Source organism: Oncorhynchus tshawytscha, linkage group LG11 (genome assembly GCF_018296145.1).
Source record: "Oncorhynchus tshawytscha isolate Ot180627B linkage group LG11, Otsh_v2.0, whole genome shotgun sequence".
Lineage (NCBI taxonomy): Eukaryota > Metazoa > Chordata > Actinopteri > Salmoniformes > Salmonidae > Oncorhynchus > Oncorhynchus tshawytscha.
The window spans coordinates 44,181,187-44,208,223 of NC_056439.1; the positions used below are offsets into that span (position 1 = coordinate 44,181,187).

Sequence of the window (27,037 nt, forward strand, 5' to 3'; positions counted from 1 at the left end):
AGGAAACACAGGGATATATACACCGGGGATAATAAGCGACACCTGGAGGGGGTGGAGACAATCACAAGGACATGTGAACCAGATCAGGGTGTGACAAGGCCAGACAAGAAACAATATGGGGAAGTTTACAAAAGCAGCGACCAAGTTTGATTAATGAGTCTTCAGACGTTTTTCTTTTATTATCACAATCATGTTCAGTCACATCCTTTTCAGTATTATTGTTTTATGAATCAGTAAAAATTATCACAAGTGCAGCGGTATGAGTGGTTTAAGTGCTGTATACAGTTTATTCCAACAACATGCAGCAGATGAAGCAGAGACTAAAGCCTGACAATCCTCTTGCCACGTCCATGGAGCCATGTTAGAAGCAGTCTCCTGCTGTCCTTGCTGCTGGTTGAAAAAAAACCCACATCAAATCCACATGTACAATGTATGTATTAACACTGAAGGCTGTAAAGCCCAAACATCTGTGTATGCTGATGCAGTGAAAATAATGAAAAACATTGAATAATGAAGTAAGCTTTATGTGACATTTTTGTGTGGACCCATTACACATGTTTGTTTGTATTAACAATGATGGAATGATTATAGGATGAATGTTCTGCTTTATCAGTCAGTAGAGCCATACATCTGCATTTCAATAAAGTGAATTAAACATTGTAAAGTATTGTCTGGAAAAGTTGTGTGAATCAAATGACATGTTCCAACACAGCTACTAGAGTCTCCTAGCAGACATGCAGGTGCCTCACTTTCAATAAGTTACATTGAAATAATCATAACATAACTCGTCAATTTACCTTGTTCAGTTCAGGAAACAGTTCTAAAAGAACCAGGTCCAGTCAACTGAGGAAAATAGACGCAAATGAATACAAACTCTGACACATCCTAATCTGGTCTTTTCATCACTGAACTGAAATGTGTTTACTTCTGTTTAAATCATACAGTACAGTCAAACAGCCCTTAAAAGTTGTTGATGAATTGTGGTAAACTATGTTGTGCAGTGTACTGCACTGAATACCCTGGGTGCCATACTTACTGGGGGTGTATAATATTTGTGCATCTAACTTTTCACATACTGTACATAAAATAGACCCCTTCCACAGTGATCATCTTCATGAAGTAGTTCTGGTTGTGTTTCTTCTCTGCTCTCTCCGATCAGTTGGCGTTGTTCTTGAACAGGTCATTGAAGAGCTAGGGAGTTCAAAACAAACATCACTTTAAAATGCAGTGGAGAAGATTACAACATGAAAGAAAACTTCCAGCAATGGCAATATATTTATAGGATCGTTTCTCATTTGGCTGGGCGATCAAATGTCTCTCCTAACTAAAAACACTTGTCAGCTGAGGTAGGCAGTTCTCTGCTGCCAATGACTGGAACGAATAGCAAAAATCACTGAAGCTGGAGACTCATATCTCCCTCACTAACTTTAAGCATCAGCTGTCAGAGCAGCTCACAGATCACTGCACATAGCGCATCTGTAAATAGCCCATCCAACTACCTCATCCCCATATTGTTATTGTTATTTATTTATTTTGCACCCCAGTATCTATACTTGCACATTCATCTTCTGCACATCTATCACTCCAGTGTTTAATTGCAATTACTTCGCCACTACGACCTATTTATTGCCTTACCTCCATAATCTTACCTCATTTGCACACACTGTATATAGACTTTTTCCTATTGTGTTATTGACTGTATGTTTGTTTATTCCATGTGTAACTCTGTTGTTTGTGTCAAACTGCTTTGCTTTATCTTGGCCAGGTCGCAGTTGTAAATGAGAACTTGTTCTCAACTGGCCTACCTGGTTAAATAAAGGTGAAATAAAAAAAAATTTAAAAAGGCGTGTGGGAGTCTGTGCCAGACACAGGTCGGAAAAGTATTAGTTTCCCTTTCAAATATGTCGTGTGCATTTGATTTAACTTCCCCAGTTTAATGGAACCAATGGAAAAGTGCAAAGTCCAACCTAAAAAAAAACAGAAAGTAAACAAATACTATTTAGATCCAGGTGTGGTGTGTGTGACCACCTTCCTGTCATTCTCTGACATAGGACTGAGGATGGTCAGCTCTGGCAGGCTGGGTTTGGGGCTTGGGTAATTCACAAAGGACTGGCGGAATGGCTCCAAATACTGGCCTTTCTGAGATGGAAAAAACACAGAGGAGATTCCTTATACGTTACCGGCCAGTTTATTAGGTTCACCCATCTAGTACCGGGTCGGACCCCCCTTTGCCTCCAGAACAGCCTGAATTCTTTGGAGCATTCTACAAGATGTCGGAAACATTCCACAGGGATGTTGGTACATGCTGACATCACGCAGTTGCTGCAGATTGGACAATGTTACATTCATGCTGCAAAAAGCCCATTCCATTTCATCCCAAAATTGCTCTATTGGTTTGAGGTCTGGGGACTGCGCAGGCCGCTCAAACTGAACTCACTGTCATGTTAGACAAAAAATATTCCGCTCCTCAATTGTCCAGTGTTGGTCGTCTGCTGCAATAGCCCATCTGACAAAGATTGATGAGTTGTGCGTTCCGAGATGCTGTTCTGCGCCGTTATTTATCGGTTTGTGACCCAACTGTTAGCTTGCACAATTCTTGCCATTCTCCTTCGACCTCTCTCATCAACTAGCTGTTTCCGCGCACAGGACTGCCGTTGACTGGATGTTTTTGTTTGTCGCACCATTTTCGGTAAACCCTAGACACTGTCGTGCGTGTTTGTAGGAGCCATCCATTTCTGTGAACGGGGTGGTGGAGCTCATGAACTGAGAAAGTTTGATCTAAAACAGTTACGTTTGTTATGTTACACTGGAGACATTGGATCCCTTCCTATTTTATCCTATCTTCCTATTTATTTAAATTGGCGCACTATAATAACATAGCTGACATGAGTTATAGGTGGATTCCACAGGCATGTTGGGCTTACATTCTTAAAGGACTATCCCGGAATTTACAGGAGGCTGCTGATGGGAGGACGGCTCATAAAAATGGCTGGAATGGAATCGAACGCATGGAAGCCATGTGTTTGATAACATTCCATTTCTTCCGTTCCAGCCATTACTATGAGCCCGTCCTCCCCCGGGAATTATTTTACCATGATGCCCCCACAGCATTCTTTCCCCACCAAAGTCGAAAAAGCATGATGTACTTATTTTATCAGTTGTCTGGGCACTGAGTTGATGGTCAAAAGAGTTCAACAGGAGAGCAGGTTGTGAGAGATGTTATTAACATAGAACCGCACAAGACCGCACAAACAGATCTGGGACCAGGCTACTTGGCCAGTGTTGCATACCTAGATTGACATCAGGCAGCATCTTGTCCACGAACTGAGTCCAGACTATGAGGAGATGGGAAGTCTGCCAGCAGCTGACTGTTGCTCAGCTCTGGGTCCTGGAGCAGTTTCTGGAAGATAGCCAACAATATTCACTTTGTTTACAGATTCATAGAGGGCTGACAGAATAGCACTTTGTTATTAATTTAGAACAATGGAACTTGAGAGACTGGAAACAGTGCAGGGTAAACCACAGTAAGCCTATATTTGGGGTTCAGTGGTAGATTTTGACCACACCAGCCCTGGGATTTGAGCCATCAACCCTTTGGTTACTAATCCACCTCTCCAACCTCTACACTTACTGCAGCCACTACATAAGCTGGTAGGTATTCATATAGTGACAGACCACAAAGCTATTTCTGAAGCATGATCTCTTTTGTTTTACTGGTGCAGTGTGAAGTTGCCCCTAGAAGCTGATCAGCTGATCATTTTCCTCACTAATGGTTAAGGTTATGGTTGGGGAGGGGAAGTTGATCCTAGATCTGTACCTAAGGGACACTTCACCCCAGAGCTTGTTTACTCCATAATGACTACCTGGATGTACTCCTGGAACTTCTTGGTACCAGAACACATTAAAAAACAATGTTATAATAAAGCATTGCTTGCTTTGAATTCACAAAGGATCTCAGAGTAGGAGTGCTGATCTAGGATCAGGTTTCCCCTCTCTAGTTAATCTCAATCATTACAATCTGATCCTATATCAGCATGCCTACTCCAACACTATTGTGAATACAGGCACAGGCTTGTGTGGAACGGGACAGAACTGCAGCAAGGTTAAAGGGGAAACACATTGCAAAGGACCACTGTGATTGAGCGACATATACAGGAAGTACTGTAATAAACTAGTACAGGATCTAAAATAGGATATGTATTCCCTGATAACAGCTCTAGTAGGGGTAAAATACAGCTAGAATGGGAAATATCTAGCGCATCAGCTACGGAAGACTCTGGGAGAAGAATAATAAGAGCAATATACTGAGGTTCAAGTCTGCTGAGCAATGCTGTGGGAATTATGAGGATGAAATAGTCAGAGGGCAGTGGTCTCTGCCAGTGAATCACATTTGATCACACAACATTACATATTTTCTTAGCAGATACCCTTAAATGAAAATCCTGCTTGAAATTAATAACAGCAAAACAAGTCACTTTGACAACTTTGTAAATTCACTAATGATCTTGAAAGGAGTTAGTCTCAGAGCTCCTTTGAATGGATATTTCTGAATATTTTCCCCATTCACCTTTGTACAAAGAAAGAAACAAATCATGGTATTGAATAAGGAAATGTATAGGCCAGTAAATCCACATACGTTGTACAGAACAGATCTTGATTCACTAAATTTACTGTGTGCCTTCCTAACTAATCCTGGATCCACACTGCCACCCAGGGGCCATACACTGTACAACGTACCATGTCGTCCTCTGCCTCCACCTGGGCGTAGGAGGGCAACATGGCTCCCTCCATGGTGGTGGGCTAGAACAAGCTGCACGTTTGATGACTCCTTGCTGTCCCCAGTCCCCCTTGCTGTGCTGCTGCTCCAGTTTCAACTGTTCTGCCTGTGGCTATGGAACCTGACCTGTTCACCGGACGTGCTACCTGTCCAAGACCTGCTGTTTTCAACTCTCTAGAGACAGCGGGAGCGATAGAGATACTCTGACTGATCAGCTATGAAAAGCCAACTGACATTTACTACTGAGGTGCTGACCTGTTGCACCCTCGACAACCACTGTGATTATTATTTTTTGACCCTGCTGGTCATCTATGAACATTTGAACATCTTGGCCATGTTCTGTTATAATCTCCACCTGGCACAGCCAGAAGAGGACTGGCCACCCCTCATAGCCTGGTTCCTCTCTAGGTTTCTTCCTAGGTTCTGGCCTTTCTAGGGAGTTTTTCCTAGTCACCGTGCTTCTACACCTGCATTGCTTGCTGTTTGGGGTTTTAGGCTGGGTTTCTGTACAGCACTTTGTGACGTCAGCTGATGTAACAAGGGCTTTATAAATACATTTGATTGATTGACCACTGTGGCATGAGGACCTCAGCAACTGGAGAGAGAAACACATATCAGCATGACTTAACAAACCTGACATTTGTAAAAATGAATATTCTGCTTAGAAAACTGTTCATATGGGGCTCCCGGGTGGTACAGCGGTCTAAGGCACTGCATCTGTGCTAGAGGTGGCACTACAGACCATGGTTCGATTCCAGACTGTATCACAACCAGCCGGGATTGGGAGTCCCATAGGGTAGCGCACAATTGGCCCAGCGTCGTCCGGGTTAAGGTTTGGCCAGGGTAGGCCGTCATTGTAAATAAGAATTTGTTCTTAACTGACTTGCCTAGTGAAATAAAGATTCAATACAATAAATAAAAAATAAACAGGAAGGGATTACCTGTACTTCAAAACCCCTTCTTTTTTTGCCGTTGCATAACAGTTTAAAATAACATGACCCCAGGCCTTACCAGCAGCAGACAGGCTGCTCTAGCAGACATGTTGCACCATGTAAACCCTTCAACTTCGCAGACATGTTCTCTCAGTGCCACTTGACACCAATTGACATTTTCACAAGTGTCACTTGGTGATAAGTAAGTCACCACAGACAGAGGAAGACAAGAGTGGTGAATGAGAGGGAGGAACTACAACCAGTGCTATAGCTAATTAAGGAATGTGTATACAGTGTGAAATAAATACATCTTTAATTAGCCTATTAGAGGGCTAGGTGAACTCAATACCTTATTTCCTGTGTAATGAAGGGGAATCAAGACTTGGACCTGGTCCAGAAACAACCCTTCCCCCTTCAGTCAAAATTGAAGGCTTAAAATCTGCAATCACCAAGGGGGAAGGGGTTGTTTACCGGAGAGTTTCTGCCATATTGCTTTCACTTATCCATTTCCTTCAGATTTCTAAACACTGAAGGAATAGAGGCTAGGGGGGTTGTTTCTGGGCCAGGACATAGGGATACAATAGACTGAAAACTATCTGGGATATAGGTGAATGGCCAAAGCCTACTTACCCACCGTGAGGCAGAACTGGAGCACGTGCACTGCACCCTCCAGCGTGAAGAAATTCATGAAGCAGAAGAGCAGGTCCTGCTGCTCCCTGATCTTCAGCTGTAGCTTCAGCACGAGAGACTTGCTTGGCAGTGTAAACATGTTTCCCATGACAATAAAGCCCTTTCAGTTCAAATGAATTGGGAGAGGGTTATCAGACCTAGGAGGAAATTAGTTGTAGGGAAGGGCAGTATTTGGGAGAAGAGGAAGGAGGGAGGGGTTACTAGGCTACTTACAGAGGGCTTCTTGTTGCAAACGTCACAGTAGTTGTGCAAGAAGGGAACCAAGGTTGAGCTAGGCTCTATGGTGGCCTTGGGAGGAAAGTTGTCTATGAATATGAGAAGCAAATGGTTCATGGAGTCCTAAAATGGGAATGAGAATTGATTTATAATGGCCCATTTTGGCTTGTTTAAGTCCTGGGAGAGACAGCAAATCAAGCCTGAAAACAACCTTTTTCTATGTGAATCAGAATATAAATCATCTCTGATGTGTCAATGAAACATTTTACAGGTTAAATATTATTAAAGGTAAAAAAATATGATCACTAGAATAGTTTAAAGCCCGTTTTATCTTTTGAGTTCGGCGTACAAGCACAGCAGCAACAAAATGCAGAGTCACTCAGCTCATCCTCAAACACCTCATCATCTGTAATATCCCTTCACTGGTGAAAACAACCAGGTCATATGTTTATGCATACAAATATTTAATGCAACATGAAGCACTACTTTCGAGGAATACAGTAACACACCTGAGGTGCGTTCAACAAGGTAAATAGTTAGCTAACATATTCCATTTGTTTTGTGTTAGCAGCTAACAGTCTGAAGGGCATAGAAGATAGTGTGCGGCGAACAATGGTGTGTTCATAAATTCACTCTGGGTTGTCAGAATAAGCTCAGAGTGTGCTCTGGGCATTTGTAAATTCACTGCGTTGTCAGATTGTCCTCAGCGGTTTTGGCTCTCGGAGTGTTCCAAACGTGCTCTGGAACCTCTAGCCGAGGAGTAGGGTTGATCCGAGGATTCTGACCTCACAACGGCAGTCAAGCACCCAATATAACCGGATAAAGTTAGCTAGCTTGCTAGCTACTTTCAGACAAATGAGAGAACACCTCACTCTGGCCATTTTTCTCACCCTAGCAGAGCTGGTTAGACTGTTTATGTTATCTAATGCGTTGGTGACTAACTGTGCTGCTGGAAACAATGGAATTTCTGTTTTTTTGCCAGAAGTTTATTGACACTGGTCATATTCAACAGGTGTTACGCGTTCGTAAATTCAGTTATTTTGTACTCTTGCACACAGATGAGTCCTCTGAACTCGGAATAGATAGCTAAAGGGAATTTACAAACACACCCTAAACTTGGACTGTTCATTCAAATCATTCAACTGAAATTGTTACTCTGGCAACATGTTCACTGCAAACAGAAGCCTTGTTTAACTCGCCAGTGATCCTCTGTACCAGGGATACACAACTTTTTGAAGAACCAGTTCCAGAACCTTGAAACAGAGCAAAATAATATCACATCTTATAACAGAACCACTTAAGAATGCACAAAATAAGGAGATCTTTTCAATGTCCCATACCTCTACCTAAAGAGAGGCATTCACTTGAGGGAACTTTCAAGTCCAGCCATGGTTGATAGTTCTCTAGAAGTAAGGTTGGTCTGTCAATAGATAAATATTAAGATAAATAATGCCAATTAACTCTACTTTGTTTTTTTTAATCTGTTAAATATTGATAAAACCATTAGTCCACCCTTTTGTCACATATAGCCAAATTAATAAAAGTGCTCAAGTGGGACCCTTTCAATTCCATGATGTGCGCCAGTATACTATTTGGCCATTGGGAGTCAGTAAAACATAAGACTGATGGTACTTCATTTATTTATTACTGTATTGCGAGAATCTATTAAAATGAACCATAAACTCAGAGGCCTAACAGCAGCAACAGTACAATCATCATTCTCAAACTCATAGAAATAAAATATGACCAACATCCTAATAGACATTCAGTCACACACATCTTTTGTAGCAGCGGACTTACCTGTGCCTTTTATATCTTAATTTTTCTCAGACTGCACAGCTACGCCCGAAGGGAAACAACTCCTGCTGGTTCTGCTGTAAAGAGAAATAGAAAACCACACTCAATCAACCTGGATTATAAGTATATACAGTTGAAGTCGCAAGTTTACATACACTTAGGTTGGAGTCTTTATAACTAGTTTTTTAACCACTCCACACATTTCTTGTTATCAAACTATTGTTTTGGCAAGTCGATTAGGACATCTACTTTGTGAATGACACAAGTACTTTTTCCAACAATCATTTACAGACAGATTATTTCACTGTATCACAATTCCAGTGGGTCAGAAGTTTATATACACTAAGTTGACTTTGCCTTTAAACAGCCTGGAAAATTATAGAAAATTATGTCATGGCTTTAGAAGCTTCTGATAGGCTAATTGGCTAAATGACATTTGATGTCAATAAATCTCCAGGACACCTACACCACCCGATGTCACAGGAAGGCCAAAAAGATCATCAAGGACAACAACCACCCGAGCCACTGCCTGTTCACCCCGCTATCATCCAGAAGGCGAGGTCAGTACAGGTGCATCAAAGCGGGGACGGAGAGACTGAAAAACAGCTTCTAACAGCCATCACTAACATTGAGTGGCTACTGCAAACATACTAACTCAACTCTAGCCACTTTAATAATGGAAAAATTGATGTAATCAATTTATCACTAGCCACTTTATATAACGCTTACATAACCTACATTGCTCATCTCATATGTATATACTGTACTCTATACCATCTACAGCATCTTGCCTATGCCGTTCGGGCATCACTCATTCATATATTTCTATGTACATATTCGTATTCATTCCTTTACACTTGTGTGTATTAGGTAGTTGTGAAATTGTTAGGTTACATTACTTGTTAGATATTACTGCATGGTCGGAACTAGAAGCACAAGCATTTCGCTACACTCGCATTAACATCTGCTAACCATGTGTATGTGACGAATAAATTTGATTTGAGGTGTACCTGTGGATGTATTTCAAGGCCTACCTTCAAACTCAGTGCCTCTTTGCTTGACATCATTGGAAAATCAAAAGAAATCAGCCAAGACCCCAGAAAAAAAAAAATTGTAGACCTCGGCAGGTCTGGTTCATCCTTCGGAGCAATTTCCAAACGCCTGAAGGTACCACGGTCATCTGTACAAACAATAGTACGCAAGTATAAACACCATGGGACCACGCAACCGTCATACCGCTCAGGAAGGAGACGTGTTCTGTCTCCAAGAGATGAACGTAGTGCAAAAGTGCAAATAAATCTCAGAACAACAGCAAAGGACCTTGTGAAGATGCTGAAGGAAACAGATACAAAAGTATCTATATCCACAGTAAAACAAGTCCTATATCGACATAACCTGAAAGGCCGCTCAGCCAGGAAGAAGCCACTGCTCCAAAACCGACATAAAAATGTCAGACAATGGTTTGCAACTGCACATGGGGCCAAATATCGTACTTTGGAGAAATATCCTCTGTTCTGACGAAACAAAAATAATTTTGGCCATAACCATCATTATGTTTGGAGGAAAAAGGGGGACGCTTGCAAGCTGAAGAACATCATCCCCACCGTGAAGCCAGGGGGTGGCAGCATGATGTTGTGGGGGTGCTTTGCTGCAGGAGGGGCTGGTGCACTTCACAAAATAGATGGCATCATGAGGAAGAAAAATGATGTGGATGTATTGAAGCAACATCAAGACATCAGTCAGGAAGTTAAAGCTTGGTCGCAAATGGGTCTTCCAAATGGACAATGACCCCAAGCATACTTCCAAAGTTGTGGCAAAATGGCTTAAGGACAACAAAGTCAAGATATTGGAGTGGCCATCACCAAGCCCTGACCTCAATCCCATAGAAAATGTTTGGGCAGAACTGAAATAGCATGTGCGAGCAAGGATGCCGACAAACCTGACTCAGTTACACCAGCTCTGTCAGGAGGAATGGGTCAAAATTCACCCAACTTATTGTGGGCAGCTTGCAGAAGACTACCCGAAAAGTTTGACCCAAGTTAAACAATTTAAAGGCAATGCTACCAAATACTAATTGAGTGTATGTAAACTTCTGACCCACTGGGGATGTGATGAAATTAAACCTGAATTAAATTATTCTCTTTACTATTATTCTGACATTTCACATTCTTAAAATATAGTGGTGATCCTAACTGACCTAAGACAGGAAATCTTTACTAGGATTAAATGTCAGGAATTGTGAAAAACTGAGTTTAAATGTGTTAAATGTGTGGCTAAGGTGTATGTTAACTTCCAACTTCAACTGTAGCTACACTAAAGGTCTTTGGCTTGAAAGACTCAGTAAAGAAACAGTTTCTGGGCCTAAATAGTAGGAAGTAACAACTCCTGCCAGAAACAACCAGAAACCCATAATCATGTGCAGATATCTGTGGATTCAATAAAAATGGGACATGTCAAGATATACGCTTACATTGTGTAACTGTGTTATAAAATATTTGACTCATTGTCACTGGTCTTTGAACTCCTAAATCAATACGCAAACTCAACTTACAACTGCGACCTGGCCAAGATAAATTAAAGCAGTTCGACACAAATAACAGAGTTACACATGGAGTAAAACAAACATACAGTCAATAATAAAGTAGAAAAATAGGTCTATATACAATGTGAGCAAGTGAGGTGAGATAAGGGAGGTAAAGGCAATAAATAGGCCATGGTGGCAAAGTAAATACAATATAGCAATTAAACACTGGAATGGTAGATTTGACAGTAGACGTGTGCAAAGTAGAAATACTGGGGTGCAAAGAAGCAAAATAAATAAATAAATAAATAAATACAGTAGGGGGATGAGGTAGTTGTTTGGGATATTTATAGATGGGCTATGTACAGGTGCAGTGATCTGTTCTGACAGCTGGTGCTTAAACCTAGTGAGGGAGATAAGTGTTCCCAGTTTAAGAGATTTTTGTAGTTCGTTCCAGTAATTGGCAGCAGAGAACTGGAAGGAGAGGCGACCAAAGGCGGAATTGGCTTTGGGGGTGACAAGTGAGATATACCTGCTGGAACGCGTGCTACGTGACCAGAGATAAGGCGGGACTTTACCTAGCAGGGTCTTGTAGATGACCTGGAGCCAGTGGGTTTGGCGACGAGAATGAAGCGAGGGCCAGCCAACGAGAGTGTACAGGTCGCAGTGGTGGGTAGTATATGGGGCTTTGGTGACAAAATAGATTGCACTGTGATAGACTGCATCCAATTAGTTGAGTAGGGTGTTGGAGGCTACTTTTTAAATGACGTCGCCAAAATCGAGGATTGGTAGGATGGTCAGTTTTACGAGGGTATGTTTGGAAGTATGAGTGAAGGATGCTTTGTTGCGAAATAGGAAGCCAATTCTAGATTTAACTTTGGATTGGAGATGTTTTATGTGAGTCTGGAAGGAGAGTTTACAGTCTAATCAGACACCTAGGTATTTGTAGTTGTCCACATAATCTAAGTCAGAACCGTCCAGAGTAGTGATGCTAGACGGGCGGGCAGGTGCAGGCAGAGATCGGTTGAAGAGCATGCATTTAGTTTTACTTGTATTTAAGAGTAGTTGGAGGCCACGGAAGGAGAGTTGTATGGCATTGAAGCTCATCTGGAGGGTTGTTAACAGTGTCCAAAGAAGGGCCAGAAGTATACAGAATGGTGTCGTCTGCCTAGAGGTCGATCAGAGACTCACCAGCAGCAAGAGCGACATTGATATATACAGAGAAGAGAGTCAGCCCAAGAATTGAACCCTGTGGCACCCCCATAGAGACTGCCAGAGGCCTGGACAACAGGCCCTCCAATTTGACACACTGAACTCTGTCGAAGAAGTAGTTGGTGAACCAGGCAAGGCAATCATTAGAGAAACTAAGGCTGTTGAGTCTGCCGATGAGGATGTGATGATTGACAGAGTCAAAAGCCTTGGCCAGGTCAATGAATACGGCTGCACAGTATTGTTTCTTATCGATGGCGGTTAAGATATCATTTAGAACCTTGAGCGTGGCTGAGGTGCACCCATGACCAGCTCTGAAACAAGATTGCATAGCAGAGAAGGTACGGTGGGATTCGAAATGGTCGGTGATCTGTTTGTTAACTTGGCTTTCGAAGACCTTAGAATGGCAGGGTAGGATAGATATAGGTCTGTAGCAGTTTGGGTCGAGTGTCCCCCCCTTTGAAGAGGGGGGTGACCAGAGCTGCTTTCCAATCTTTGGGAATCTCAGACAACACAAAAGAGCAGTTGAACAGGCTAGTAATAGGGGTTGCAACAATTTTGGCAGATAATTTTAGAAAGGGTCCAGATTGTCTAGCCCGGCTGAATTGTAGGGGTCCAGATTTTGCAGCTTTTTCATAACATCAGCTGACTGGTTTTTGGAGAAGGGGAAATGGGGAAGGCTTGGGCGAGTTGCTGTGGGGGGTGCAGTGCTGTTGACCAGGGTAGGGGTGGCCAGGTGGAAAGCATGGCCAGCTGTATAAAAATGCTTATTGAAATTCTCAATTATAGTGGATTTATCGGTGGTGACAGAGTTTCCTATCCTCAGAGCAGTGGGCAGCTGGGAGGAGGTGCTCTTATTCTCCATGGACTTTACAATGTCCCAGAACTTTGAGTTTGTGTTGCAGGAAGCAAATTTCTGCTTGAAAAAGCTAGCCTTGGCTTTTCTTACTGAATGTGTATATTGGTTTCTAACTTCCCTGAAAAAAATTGCATTTCACGGGGGCTGTTCGATGCTAATGCAGAACGCCACAGGATGTTTGTGTGGGTTAAGGGCAGTCAGGTCTGGAGTGAACCAAGGACTATATCTATTTCTGGTTCTACATTTTTGAATGGAGCATGCTTGTTTAAGATGGTGAGGAAGGCACTTTTAAAGAATAACCAGGCATCCTCTGACGGGATGAGGTCAATATCCTTCCAGGATACCCGGGCCAGGTCAATTAGAAGGGCCTGCTCGCTGAAGTGTTTCAGGGAGCTTTTGATAGTGATGAGTGGAGGTCTTTTGACCGCTGACCTATTATGGATGCAGGCAATGAGGCAGTGATCGCTGAGATCTTGGTTGAAAACAGCAGAGGTGTATTTAGAGGGCAAGTTGGTTAGGATGATATCTATGAGAGTGCCGGTGTTTACGGCTTTGGTGTTGTACCTGGTAGGTTCATTGATCATTTGTGTGAGATTGAGGGCATCAAGCTTAGATTGTAGGATGGCCAGGGTGTTAAGCATGTCACAGTTTAGATCACCTAGCAGCACGAGCTCTGAATATAGATGGGGGGCAATAAGTTCACATATGGTATCCAGAGCACAGCTGGGGGCAGAGGGTGGTCTATAGCAGGCGGCAACGGGGAGAGACTTGTTTTTAGAGAGGTGGATTTTTAAAAGTAGAATTTCAAATTGTTTGGGTACAGACCTGGATAGTAGGACAGAACTCTGCAGCCTAACACCGCCACATTTGGCTGTTCTCTCTTGTCTGAAAATGTTGTAGTTAGGGATGGAGATTTCAGAGTCATTGGTGGCCTTCCTAAGCCAGGATTCAGACACGGCTAAGACATCCAGATTGGCAGAGTGTGCTAAAGCAGTGAATAAAACAAACTTAGGGAGGAGGCTTCTCATGTTAACATGCATGAAACCAAGGCTTTTACGGTTACAGAAGTCATCAAAAGAGAGCGCCTGGGGAATAGGAATGGAGCTAGACACTGCAGGGCCTGGATTCACCTCTACATCGCCAGAGGAACAGAGGAGTAGGATAAGGGTACGGCTAAAAGCCATGAGAAGTGGACATCTAGGACGTCCGGAACAGAGATTAAAAGGAGCAGATTTCTGGGGGCGATAAAATAGATTCAAGGTATAGTGTACAGACAAAGGTATGGTAGGATGTGAATACAGCGGAGGTAAACCTAGGAGTGATGAGAGATATTGTCTCTAGAAACATCATTGAAACCAGGTGATGTCATCGCATGTGTGTGTGTGTGGTGGAACTGAAGGGTTGGATAAGGTATAATGAGTAGGGCTAGAGGCTCTACAGTGAAATAAGCCAATAAACACTAACCAGAACAGCAATGGACAAGGCATATTGACATTAAGGAGAGGCATGCTTAGCTGAGTGATCATAAGGGTCCAGTGAGTAGTGAGGTTGGTTGGGGATCACGGTGATTCAGACAGCTAGCCGAGCCATGGGTAGCAAGCTAGCAGAAGATGGAGGTCTGTTTTTAGCCACCCCGTGCGTTTCCGTCGGAAGATTAGTGGGTTCTGTGTGGTAGAGGGTAAACATTAAACTTAAATCCGGGACACTCAAATTAATATGATATGTTACATTTGGTTACATAAGACATATGGTTACTTAAAGCAAAAACAAACGTAGGGTAGTTGGTCGGGGTGATATATAACGCAAACGTCTAGCAACCGAAAGGTTGCGAGTACATGGCTCAACAAGGAACTTTAGTTAAAGTTGCTCAAATGCTACTTGTACAAAAGACTTGAGAGTAAATATTAGTTAATCATAAGGGCACTATTGCGCCGCCCACCGTTGATGTGGAGCAGAGCATGCTGGGAGATCTAACTGAGGAGAAGGAAGTGACAAGTTCCAGCCATCTCCTGTGATTACCTTAAGTTATCATTCTTTGTTTTAGCCAAGGCCAGTGTGCGTCCTTCAGAAATGTGAGTTCCTATTTCTTACCATTCATGTGTTGTGGACGCACTCCTTTGTTATGCTAATTTGTGTTTTTATGTGAGCTAGCAACTGTAAGCTTGCTAACCTTGTTGTTTCTGTCACATTGTATAAATGACTTGAGACAGGTGCAGGAATACCTATTAGGGGTTTTTAATACTCTACCCAAAAATACAACATGCCAGGAATAGGCATGGGGGAGGAAGCCCAAAACAAACATGTATACAAAAACACAGGCATGTAACAAACAAAAGAGCAAGGTTAAACCTCTAATAAATACACAGAATGAGATCTGTAATAACAATACACGGGACGAGACCCGTAATAACAAGTACACAATACACGCAGCACAAAAACCCAACACAATAAAGCACAGGTACTCACAAGACCAACAGACATGGGAACAATAACTGACAAGACAATGGTGAACAGAGGGCACATATATACAATTACTAATCGGGGGGAATTGGAATCAGATGTGCGTAATCAGACAGTTCAGCAACGCCTAGAGGCCGGTGACAGCAGCAGTACCCTTGGGAATCCGTGACAGTTTCTGTCATCTCATTTCAGACATTTAGCATTTCAGTGTCTAGTCTTATATGCCCTGTGGTTTTATGGATGTATACTGTATAGATTATGTTGATATTTTGTTAGCAATGAGCCTTGTGGCTGTAGCAATATACATTCAAGTTCATGCAGTTGTGTAAGGATGATGGTGCTGCTCGGGGGTGCTGTGTAGTTTAACTTTTCTGATCATTCATTAGTGAAGTCGCAGCCATGTTGTTAGGTTGTATTGCCCTGTGCAGCAGATAATCTATTAAAATCAAATAAATTGTAGCTATTGTAACCATATTAGTTATTGCCGATGTAACCAGAGGTTGTATTAAGATTATAGCTGCCATTTACTATTGTATTTAATTTCCCACTTTTCAGAACCACACACACTCTTGGTTAACACAATTGTCAAGCCATACGCTGTGCTGTGCTGTGCCATTCCTGCTCTATGTGGATCAGCGTCAATAATCTAGCTCAACTGGAATCCTACCAGTCTGTCATCTGTGCCCTTGGGAGAGAACGCATAGTGCTAAGGAAACACTAAGAATATACAATCCAACAGGTCCTCCACTACATTGAGGTCCATTCGAGATGGATCTTCAGTGCTTTCCTGGAGCAAGATGCAAGACTACTACGTGAGTGAAGCGTTCACACAGCCTGCTGTTTGTCCGAAGCGTCAGACACAGCCATTACAGCATCTACAGGATTACGAGGTAGACTATATGAGCCATAGACTGCACGCTTCACCACACCATAGCACAGCATCATGAAGAAGCGGCAAAGATGACCCTCTTCACCTCGTCATGTGCAACCTCATCCACTCGCCAGGTTCAATGGGATGCTGCCCCAGAGAGGGACCATCAGAGCCATCACCACAGAAGGTATGGTTCAGAACCCCAGCTAGCCCACAGCCAGCAGAGAAGAAGAGAGCACATGGAGGTAAGCAGAGAAGCCTCCACACCCTACGTTTACCGGGAACACAGAAAGCTAACAACAACTTACCAAGCAGAACTAGAGGAGATCCCGAAAGAGAAAGAGAAGCTACGTATATATCTCAACTAGCCATACAGAGAGAATTGGCGAAGTTTGACAGTTAAACAGTTAAACAGGAAATGAGGAAGCTTGTGGATAAGGTCTGCATCTCCAGCCACCCCTTGTTCCGACTGCAGCCAGCTACACCCCCACAAAGTCTACTCAACAACAGTCTGTACAAATTGAGTCGGTTTTCCCAGTCCACCTCATTCCCCCACCTGAGCTAGAGGACGAGTTCAGCGAGGAGTACAGTGAAGAGTATAATAACGTTGAAGAGGAATGCGATGATTGTTAGTGGCCTGATCCACCACCATGACCAACAGAGGAAGAATCAGAGCAGCCAGATAAAGAAAAAGTAGTAGAACTCCTGGACAAGTTGATGAGTGAGCTCAAGGTCATGAGGGATCAGGCTACTTCCGCTGCTGCTAAGCAGAGCAGACAAGCATCAGTAGTCAAGACTCCAGGCCACCCTTCAATAGAGGCTACACCTTTGCCGTGTCCCAGAGAGTCAAGTTACCACCCTGATAGGCACTATAGCCAACCAGTGCCAAACCTTCACAGCGCTACGTTGGTGCAGTGCCTCAGCAGTCTTTTCCTCCTAGAGCTCAACCTCATGCAGCAGCCTATGAGCCATAAAGAGCCGCCAGCCAAAGGCAACCAGGGCACCCACCAGGTTGCCAACCAGGTCAGGTTCCATGGATACCTAGGCCAGACCCTGAACCCCATCCGTAGCCCTTTAGAGGCTTCACCATCACAGCAGCAGTGCAGACCTTCAGAGGGCCTAGGCCAACCAGCCATAACTTCAACTGCCGAGGCCCACGTGAGTTTGCTCGCCTGAAGATTGCACTAGGGAACCTCCTACCAGCTGATGGGAATGATATTTTCAAGTATCAGATCCTAGTGGATCACTTAAAGCTATAAGAAGCCTGCCTAGTAGCAGATACATAACTCAACTCGCCTACGCCTTTCTCAGACACAATGGCAGCCCTGAACAACAAGTTTGGACAGCCACACTATGTCGCTGAAGAAGATAGCCAGTGTCATGGATTCTCCCGATGTATGCCCTGGGGTAAAGCTGCCTTCGAGAAGTTTGCACTACAGGTCCAGTACCTAGTGGGCATGCTCCGGACACTGAGTCCAGATGGCAACATAGAGCGGATGTGTGGGTCTCATGTGGCACGTCTACTCAGCAAACTACCACCTGAGATGAGGTCAGACTTCCACTGTTACATGTTTCATCAGCCAGGTACCACATACACCTTACTCGAGTTCTCAGAGTGGTTACAGTACAAGTCCTGGTGGCAAGGCTATGATGGCCAGTCTTCAAACAAAGAGCATAAGGACAGACTTGGGCAGAAGTCAGAAGCGCGCCACGGGAAACATCCATCCTTCACGGAGTTAAAGACAACCCAGAGAGTGGAGCTGCTGCCCCAGCATTCAACAGTTCGGCTGCCGGCAAGAAGAAAGGCAAGGTGAAGGCATAGTGTCCTTATTGCAACAACCCTGAGCACTATCTCAACCAGTGCTCAGCCATCCAGAAGCTCACCAAGGAGCAAGTGGCAGAGTGGATCAGGACCAACAAGAAGTGTTGGCATTGTGGAAGGAACCATCAGGCGTCCCAGTGCACCCTCAAGAAGCCCTGCGGTCTCTGCAAGGGAACGCATCTGCAAGTCCTTCGTGAGGTCAATGCCAGAACCCCCAAAGAGGCACCAAAAGAGGAGAGCTGCCTGATAAGCAAAGCCACAGAGGTGCTTTACCTAGAATGACCAGTTGACTGTAGTCTTGCTGAAGGTGATCAGGGTGCTCCTACACTATGGAGAATGTACCCTCGACACCTATGCTATTCTGGATGATAGGTCCGACCATACTCCTTCCAGATGCTGCACAGAAGCTTGGGATACAAGCGACCCCAGAAAAACTAGCCCCCAGAATAATTTGGTAGGACATCCAGACCCTCCGTGGTGCATCAGTGACCTTCTGCATCTCTCCTGCCTCACAACCCAAGACCAGTTTCCAGATGAAAGGGGTCTTCACCACGACTCGCCTTGGACTACCAGACCATTCCTATCCAGTGACCAGCCTTCAGAAAAGGTACAAGCACTTGGTTGGTCAGCCGTTCATCAATGCCAAGCCTCTAGTCCTCATTGGTGCAGATCATCCTCATTTGATCACCCCCATCAAACCATTGAAGTTGGATCCTCCGGGCAGGCCAGCAGCCATTCAGACCAGACTTGGATGGACACTTCAGGGTCACTGATAGACTGTATATTCTTAGTGTTTTGCTACACCATCCCACTGCTGCACAAGAGAGACACTCCCTGCTTCCAAGCCCATAAGGAAGCGGTAATGCAAAGCCTTAGAAGCATGTAGAGACGGCTTGCTAAGGATCCAAAGAGAACTGCAGCCTACAGTACTGAGATACAGAAGCTGGTGCAGCAGGCTCAGTTAACCTCTTTGGGCTAGGGGGCAGTATTTTGACGTCTGGATGACAAGCGTGCCCAAAGTAAACTGCCTGTTACTCAGGCCCAGAAGCTAGTATATGCATATAATTGGTAGATTTGGATAGAAAACAAAAGTTTCTAAAACTGTTAAAATAATGTCTGTGAGAATAACAGAACTGATATGGCAGGCGAAAACCTGAGGACAAACCATCCAGAAAAAAAAATTCAGCCCACCATTGATTCCTATGGCTTTCATTTTTAATATGAAGGGAAAACCTCCCAGATTACAGTTCCCAGGGCTTCCACTAGATCTCAACAGTCTTTAGAAAGAGTTTCAGGCTTATTTTTGGAAAAATGAGCTATAATTTGTAGTTTTTCTAAGTGGCTCCCATTTTGGCTGTAGTGTTTGTTACACGTTCTAGTAAATGCGAGTACTTTGTTGTTTATCTCCGGTAATGACAATAATGATTCTCCGACGTAAATTGTATAACTTATGTACGCATTAGGGTACCTGAGGTTAGATTATAAACGTTGTTTGACTTGTTTGGAGAAGTTTATTGGTAACGTTTGGGACTCCTGTTGTATGCATTTTGAAGGATGGAAACCGGTGGATTATTGAATGAAGCGTGCCAGCTAAACTGAGATTTTGGGGATATAAAGAAGGACTTTATCGAACAAAACGACCATTTGTGATGTAGCTGGGACCTTTTGGAGTGCCAACAGAAGAAGATCTTCAAAGGTAAGTGATTAATTTTATTGCTATTTCTGACTTTCGTGGCGCATCTGCCTGGTTGGAATTATTTTTAATGTTTTTGTGTGCTGGGTGCTGTCCTCAGATAATCGCATGGTGTGCTTTTGCTGTAAAGCATTTTTGAAATCTTACACAGCGGCTGGATTAACAAGAAGTTAAGCTCTTAACTGATGTATGACACTTGTATTTTTATGAATGTTAAATATGACTATTTCTGTCATTTGAATTTTGCGCTCTACAATTTCAACGGAAGTTGTCGAGATGGGACGCTAGCGTCCCACTGATCCGCAAGAATTTAAGCTCTGACATGCTAACTCAAGAAGGAGAATCATGGTACATCACCCACCACATGGTGAGTCACAACGGCAAGAATCACATCGTATTCAACTGCTCCTACCAGTTGCAGGGTCTCAACCTGAATGAGTCCCTGCTGCCAGGATCTAACTTGGGTGAGTCACTCCTGGGAGCATATGCTGCTCAGTCTTTGCCCTCCAGAGGCATGTCACAGAAAACAGTGAGCCTGGCGAAGATATTTTGGTCTCCGTAGAGAGGTGCTTCTAAGTTGACAACTTCCTCCGGAGTGTGCCAACACTAGCAGAAGCCAGACAGCTAGTGGACAAGCTACGAGAGCTCCTGGCATCTGGCGGGTTCTAGCTACACCAGTGGGCTAGCAACATGCCAAGAATCAACCGCCTACCGAAGGTGGTTGGCCAGATCAACAACCTCGAGCTTTGGTTTGCCCAAGAGAAAGAAGATTCACCCAAGTCTACCCTAGGCTTCAGCTGGCACTGCCAGACGGTCAGACACCTTGGGTTAAAAGCATAGAGCTGTGGACTACGGAGTGCTGACCATGCAAAATGTGTACAAGGTTCTTGCCAGCCAGTATGACCCCCTTTGGTTCTTTCTACCATACACCACCCGAGCCAAAGTGTTGGTCCAGCAGCTCTGGGATAAACATGGGGACTGGGTGATAAAGGAATTTATATGTTTAAAGTAATGATTAAAGTATTCCACCCTGAAATCATATAATTGTATGAAATGTGTTAGAGTCATAATTTAATAATAAGGAGAGGAACGGCTAGATATGGCTTGTAAAAGATCATGTGTGTGGGGGGGGTATGGGAGTTATAAAATGACTGTGTTCTCATTTTTGACTTCAGAGTACTCTCTGAATAAAGGATTGATCTATTGCAGACTGAGGGCTTTGTCTAATTCTTCATTAACCAGGGTCTTACAAGCTTCTGGGAATTGGTCAAAGCTATAGTGGTAGTTGAGTTCAACCATTGGGATAAAAATTCTCGTGACACTGGGATGACCCTCTTCTCCCTCAAGATCTACTCCAGGCTTGGAACAATTGGGAAGGAGAGCTACAGATCTGCCACTCATCGCCCTGCCTAGGTGCTACGTACCTACAGATGTCTACCAGTTCAGTGTCACCAGAGACATCTATGTGTTCTGCGACACGTCAGAGAAGGCATACGGGTCTGTTACGTACCTGGAGACAGTCACAACAAGACCTACCTGTCATTCCTGAAGGCCAGGTCCAGAGTTGCTCCTAAGCGACTACATTGCATTCCAAGACAGGAGCTATGTGTAGCTGTCACTGGAGCCCAGCTTGCTAAGCTGCGAGAGAAAGAGCTTACCTTGAAGATTGACCAGACCACCCTGTGGATAACTGTGCTGATGTGGCTGTGGTTGGAATCATGCTGCTTCAAAGCTTTTGTAGGCACCCAGGTGGCAGAGTCAAGATCTTACAGACCTCCGTGCATATGTGGATTCAGTAATGACATCACGAAAGGCAAGACCCTGAAAGACCTTGTGGTGCTCAACAGATCGAGCAAAGGACCACCATTTCTCCTTCAAATTCCAGACGAGTGGCTAGCTAAGCCAAACACTCATCCTGAATAGGACACGTCTTAACTCCGGAAGCCCACCTTCTACGATGTCACTCGACTTGCTGGTCCCCAAGACCCAGGTCAGGGTGGTGAACCTACTGCCGAAGACTACCAGAAAGCATTGATCTTCATCTACAAGACAGCCCAGTAAGAGAGTTTCACAGAAAGCTGATAAGCCTGTCCCGTCCAGCAATAGCCTACTTACTTTGTCACCTGAGCTTGACGAGTCTAGAGAGCTCATCCAAGTTGGTGGTAGACTACGTTGTGCCGAAGATCTAGAACATGCTACAGTTCATCCCATCGTCCTCCATCCTGGTCATCCATCCACTCGACTTCTGATCCAAGATTGCGACAGCCGTCTGTGCCATCCCGGCCCTGAGAGGGTGTTTGCAGAGATCCGCCTCACCATGATGGGTGTATACTTGGACCTCCTGACCAACATCGATGCTGATTCCTTTCTGATGGCCAGCCAGAAGCGGCATGCCATCCCTGTTGACCTCAAAAGGGATATGGTGGTTATGTTGGTGGACACCCAGCTTCCGAGAGACCTCTGGCCCATCAGACGTGTCATTTAAAGTTCACTCAAGCGCAGATGGTCATGTGAGGTTTGCTGATGTAAAGATCAATGACAGAACATACACCCGTAGTGTTGCCCAGTTAGTGGTCCTCCCAGCTCTCCCAGACAGAGAAGATGATGACAGTATGCCTGCCGTAACCCCTCCCAAATGCCCTGAGCCTTTCTCAGAAGAAAATTGATGTCACAATTGGGGGCAGCTGTACGAAAGACTATTGAGAGTAAATATTAGTTCATCAGAAGAGAGCTGTAGCTTTGCCCAACGGTGATGTGGAGCAGAGCATGCTGGGCAATCTCTAACTGAGGAGAAGGAAGTAACTAGAGAAAGTACACAAGCCAAGTGATAAGTTCCAGCCATCACCTGTGATTACCTTTCGTTTTAATTTTTTGTTTTAGCCAAGGCCGGTGTGCGTCCTACAGAATTGTTCATATTTCTTACTATTCATGTGTTTTGGACACACTCCTTTATTGAGCTAATTAGTGTTTTACCATGAGCTAGCAACTGTGAGCTTGCTAACCCTGTTGTTTCTGTCATCTCACTTCAGACATTTAGCATTTCAGTGTTTAGTCTTATATGCCCTGTGGTTTTATGGATCTATACTGTATAGATTGTGGGTATTTTGTTAGCAATGAGCCTTGTGGATGTAGCTATATACTGTACATTCAAGTTCATGCAGTTGTGTGAGGATGCTGCTCAGTAGTGCTTTGTAGTTGCACTTTTCTGATCATTCATTAGTGAAGTCACATCCCTGTTGTTAGATTGTATTGCCCTGTGCAGCAGATAACCTATTGTAGACATTTTATTTATAGTTTATGTAATTGGAGGTTGTATTAAGCTTATAGCTGCCATTTACTATTGTATTTAATTTCCCCCTTTTCAGAACCACACCACTTTTGGTTAACACAATTGTCAAGCCATACGCTGTACTGTGCTGTACCGTTACTGCTCTATGTGAATCAGCGTCATTAAACTACCTCAACTATAATCCTGCCGGTCTGTCATCTGTGCCCTAACAAGCACCTACTAAGAAAATATACAGTCCAACAGGTCCTCTACTATACAACTACTTAGCATGTTAGCTAACACTTCCCCTAACCCTAACCTTTAACCTAACCCCTAACCTTAACCCTAACCCTTAACTTCTTATTAACGGGATCGATAAGACAACAGCCAGTGGAAATGCAGGGCGCCAAATTCAAAACAGAAATCTCATATTTAAAATTCCTCAGACATACAAGTATTTTACACCATTATAAGGATAAACTTGTTGTTAATCCCACCACAGTGTCCGATTTCAAAAAGGCTTTACGACAAAAGCACACCAAACGATTATGTTAGGTCAGCACCTATTCACAGAAAAACACAGCCATTTTTCCAGCCAAAGAGAGGAGTCACAAAAAGCAGAAATAGAGATAAAATGAATCACTAACCTTTGATGAGCTTCATCAGATGACACTCATAGGACGTCATGTTACACAATACATGTATGTTTTGTTCGATAAAGTTCATATTTATATCCAAAAATATCAGTTTACATTGGCGTGTTGTTATGTTTTGCCTCCAAAGAGCCACATCAATTTACAGAAATACTCATAATAAACATTGATAAAAGATACAAGTGTTATGCATGGAACTTTAGATCAACTGCTCCTTAATGCAACCGCTGTGTCAGATTTTTAAAAAACTTTACGGAAAAAGCACACCGTGCAATAATCTGAGTACAGCGTTCAGAGCCCAAACTCGCCAAAAAGATATCCGCCATGTTGTGGAGTCAACAGATGTCAGAATAGCATTATAAATATTCACTTACCTTTGATGATCTTCATCAGAATGCACTCCCAGGAATCCCAGTTCCACAGTAAGTGTTTGATTTGTTCCATAAAGTCCATCATTTATGTCCAAATACCTCCTTTTTGTTCACATGTTCAGTACACAATCCAAACTCAAGACGCGCGGGCATGTCCATGCGAAAGTTCAGACGAAAAGTCATATTACAGTTCGTAGAAACATGTCAAACAAAGTATAGAATCAATCTTTCAGATGTTTTTAACACAAATCATCAATGATGTTCAGACCGGAGAATTCCTTTGTCTGTAGAAATGCAATGGAACGCAGGTCGCTCTCACGTGAGCGTGCGAGAAAGAGCTCGCGGCACTCTGCCAGACCACTGACTTATTCAGCCCTCATTCCCCCCTCCTTCACAGTAGAAGCATCAAACAAGGTTCTAAAGACTGTTGACATCTATTGGAAGCCTTAGGAAGTGCAATATGACCAATATCCCACTGTATATCCCATAGGCAATGAGTTGAAAAGCTACAAACCTCAGATTTCCAACTTCCTTGTCTTTCTCAGGCCTGCCATATGAGTTATGTTATAGTCACAGACATCATTCAAACAGTTTTAGAAACTTCAGAGTGTTTTCTATCCACATCTACTAATAATATGCATATATAGGCAACTGGGCAGGAGTAGCAGGAAGTTTACTCTGGGCACCTTATTCATCCAAGCTACTCAATACAAGCCCCCAGCCATAAGACGTTTTAACCCCGAACCTTGCTAATGTTAGCCACCTAGCTAGAATTCATAACACATCAGTTGAGGTCGGAAGTTTACCTTAGCCAAATACATTTAAACTCAGTTTCACAATTCCTGACATTTTTTATTTCTCTCCCCAATTGCTTAGTAGCTACTATCTTGTCTCATCGCTACAACTCCTGTACGGGCTCGGGAGAGACAAAGGTTGAAAGTCATGCGTCCTCTGATACAATACCCAACCAAGCCGCACAGCTTCTTAACACAACGCCATCCAACCCGGAAGCCAACCGCACAGGAGTCGCTGGTGCGCGATGAGACAAGGATTTCCCTACCGGCCAAACCCTCCCCAACAGACGACGCTAGGCCAATTGTGCGTTGCCCCACGGACATCCCGGTCGCGGCAGGTTACGACAGAGCCTGGGCGTGAACCCAGATCTCTGGTGGCACAGCTAGCGCTGCAGTACAGCACCACTGCGCCACCCGGGAGGCTCAATTCCTGACATTTAATCCTAGTAAAAATTCCCTGTCTTAGGTCAGTTAGGATCACCACTATATTTTAAGAATGTGAAATGTCAGAAAAATAGTAGAGAGAATGATTTATTTCAGCTTTTATTTCTTTCATCACATTCCCAGTGGGTCATTAGTTTACATACACTCAACTACAGTGGGCCTTCAGCGAGGTCCTACACAGTCCCACCCGAATTAATCCACCTCTTATTACCATCATTATAATGCCATGGCTCTAGACACTATACATTTAGACAGAAATGCAGTATAACCACACGTTGCGTCACCTTGAAATTGACATTTTTATTCAGAGAATTGCAGGGGAAGAGTACAATACAGTACAGTTCAACTAATAGGCAAGAACATAGTCGAGTGCAACAGAGTTATATTAATATTCTTCTATCCATTTCTGGTCCACAAACTTTGAGCTTTAAGTCCCCCCCAAAAATAATCAATGAGTCTTTTCAATATTTCCCTATTTTTCTTCACCTTTTCATTGTGCAGCTCCGTTGCCCTGCGAGCTTGTTCGTTGAGCTGTAGATCCACTCGGGTGTCCCCAAAAGTTTTCAAAAGCACCATTGCTTGTAAGTGCCCAGCCATACTTTGGTGTCTCGTTGCTGCCTTGGTTAGACAACTCAAGTTTGCAAAGCCAGTGTGGCTCCAAACACCAAATCGATCACTTGCAAATAATAGGCATTCCCAGCAGTACAGTTTGCAGTGCTTCTCGGAGCCTGTGAGCCATTGATAGCGCTCGTAGTTGGAACTTTGAAAGTGGCGAACAAACCCCTTTCCCGCCTGTGACAGGCTCTGCGTGTTCCTCACCTCAAGTTCAACTGTCAGAGTCAGTTGGAGAGCCAGGGCGCACTGCTTTCCTATCATAGGCTTGCAGTAACTAAAGCTTAATAATAGTCACACCATACCAAACCTTCACAAATGTTTCTAAAATGTATTACGGTAATATCAAAAGTCAAGCTATTGTTTATAGGGAAAGTATGTGCAGAAGAGTGAATTTAAACCAGAGAATAAAAAAAACACTACCCTCCCCTGTGCCGCCCCCCACAAAGACAACCTCCCCCCGCCAAAAAAAGAAAAGAAAACTCACCCCTATTTTGGAACACCCATGTCCCTTCATTACATTTCGTGCTGTCCCTTAGCGGAAGACTTGCTTATGTCAACAATGGCTTCCCCATGCATTCACGGTCTTTGTATTTATGAATATCAATCATACACCCAACATGTGTTTTCGTCATCAAAATAACGGGAGTCGGTCTTCGCCATGCTTGTCACCTCCGGTTCATTATGGGATCACGCAACATTGTTGGCCGTTATTTTTATAGCCTTTATGTAGACATCACCTTCTATCATAACGATGAAGATACACAATATTCTAAAAGCAAAGCATATATTAATCTCGACAACGCTCATTTCATGTTGCAGCAGGCTGACGACAAAACCGATGTGTCACTGCCAAGTACTGATCAACGTAATGATTCAATTGAAATCACAGGACAGTACACATGTGCCTCTGGTTGAAGAATCCCTGCGTGAGAAAGTAGTGCTTACTGTGTTGTGTGAATCAGAAAAGGATGTTACAATTCTATGCTATAATCAGTGCATAACTGAGATGGTTCAACAGAAAGTCATACAGAGAGTAAGACACAGA

At 43.6% G+C, this 27,037-nt stretch overlaps 1 long non-coding RNA gene across 11 annotated transcripts; it reads right to left on the bottom strand.

Moving 5' to 3' along the window:
• Positions 1-150: 150 nt before the first annotated feature.
• On the bottom strand, positions 151-26,803 carry LOC112262037. Of its 11 annotated transcripts, none has more exons than XR_002955273.2 (7): positions 26,477-26,803; positions 8,416-8,489; positions 6,613-6,738; positions 6,340-6,499; positions 3,291-3,400; positions 798-1,191; positions 151-387 (listed from the first exon to the last, which is right to left on the bottom strand). It is a non-coding gene; the product is annotated as an uncharacterized LOC112262037 (long non-coding RNA). The 11 variants fall into 11 exon arrangements; XR_002955274.2 differs by having other exon boundaries at positions 6,613-6,687; positions 26,477-26,801; XR_006084583.1 differs by lacking the exon at positions 26,477-26,803 and adding an exon at positions 25,864-25,902 and having other exon boundaries at positions 6,613-6,687.
• Between the last annotated feature and the right edge of the window lie 234 nt (positions 26,804-27,037).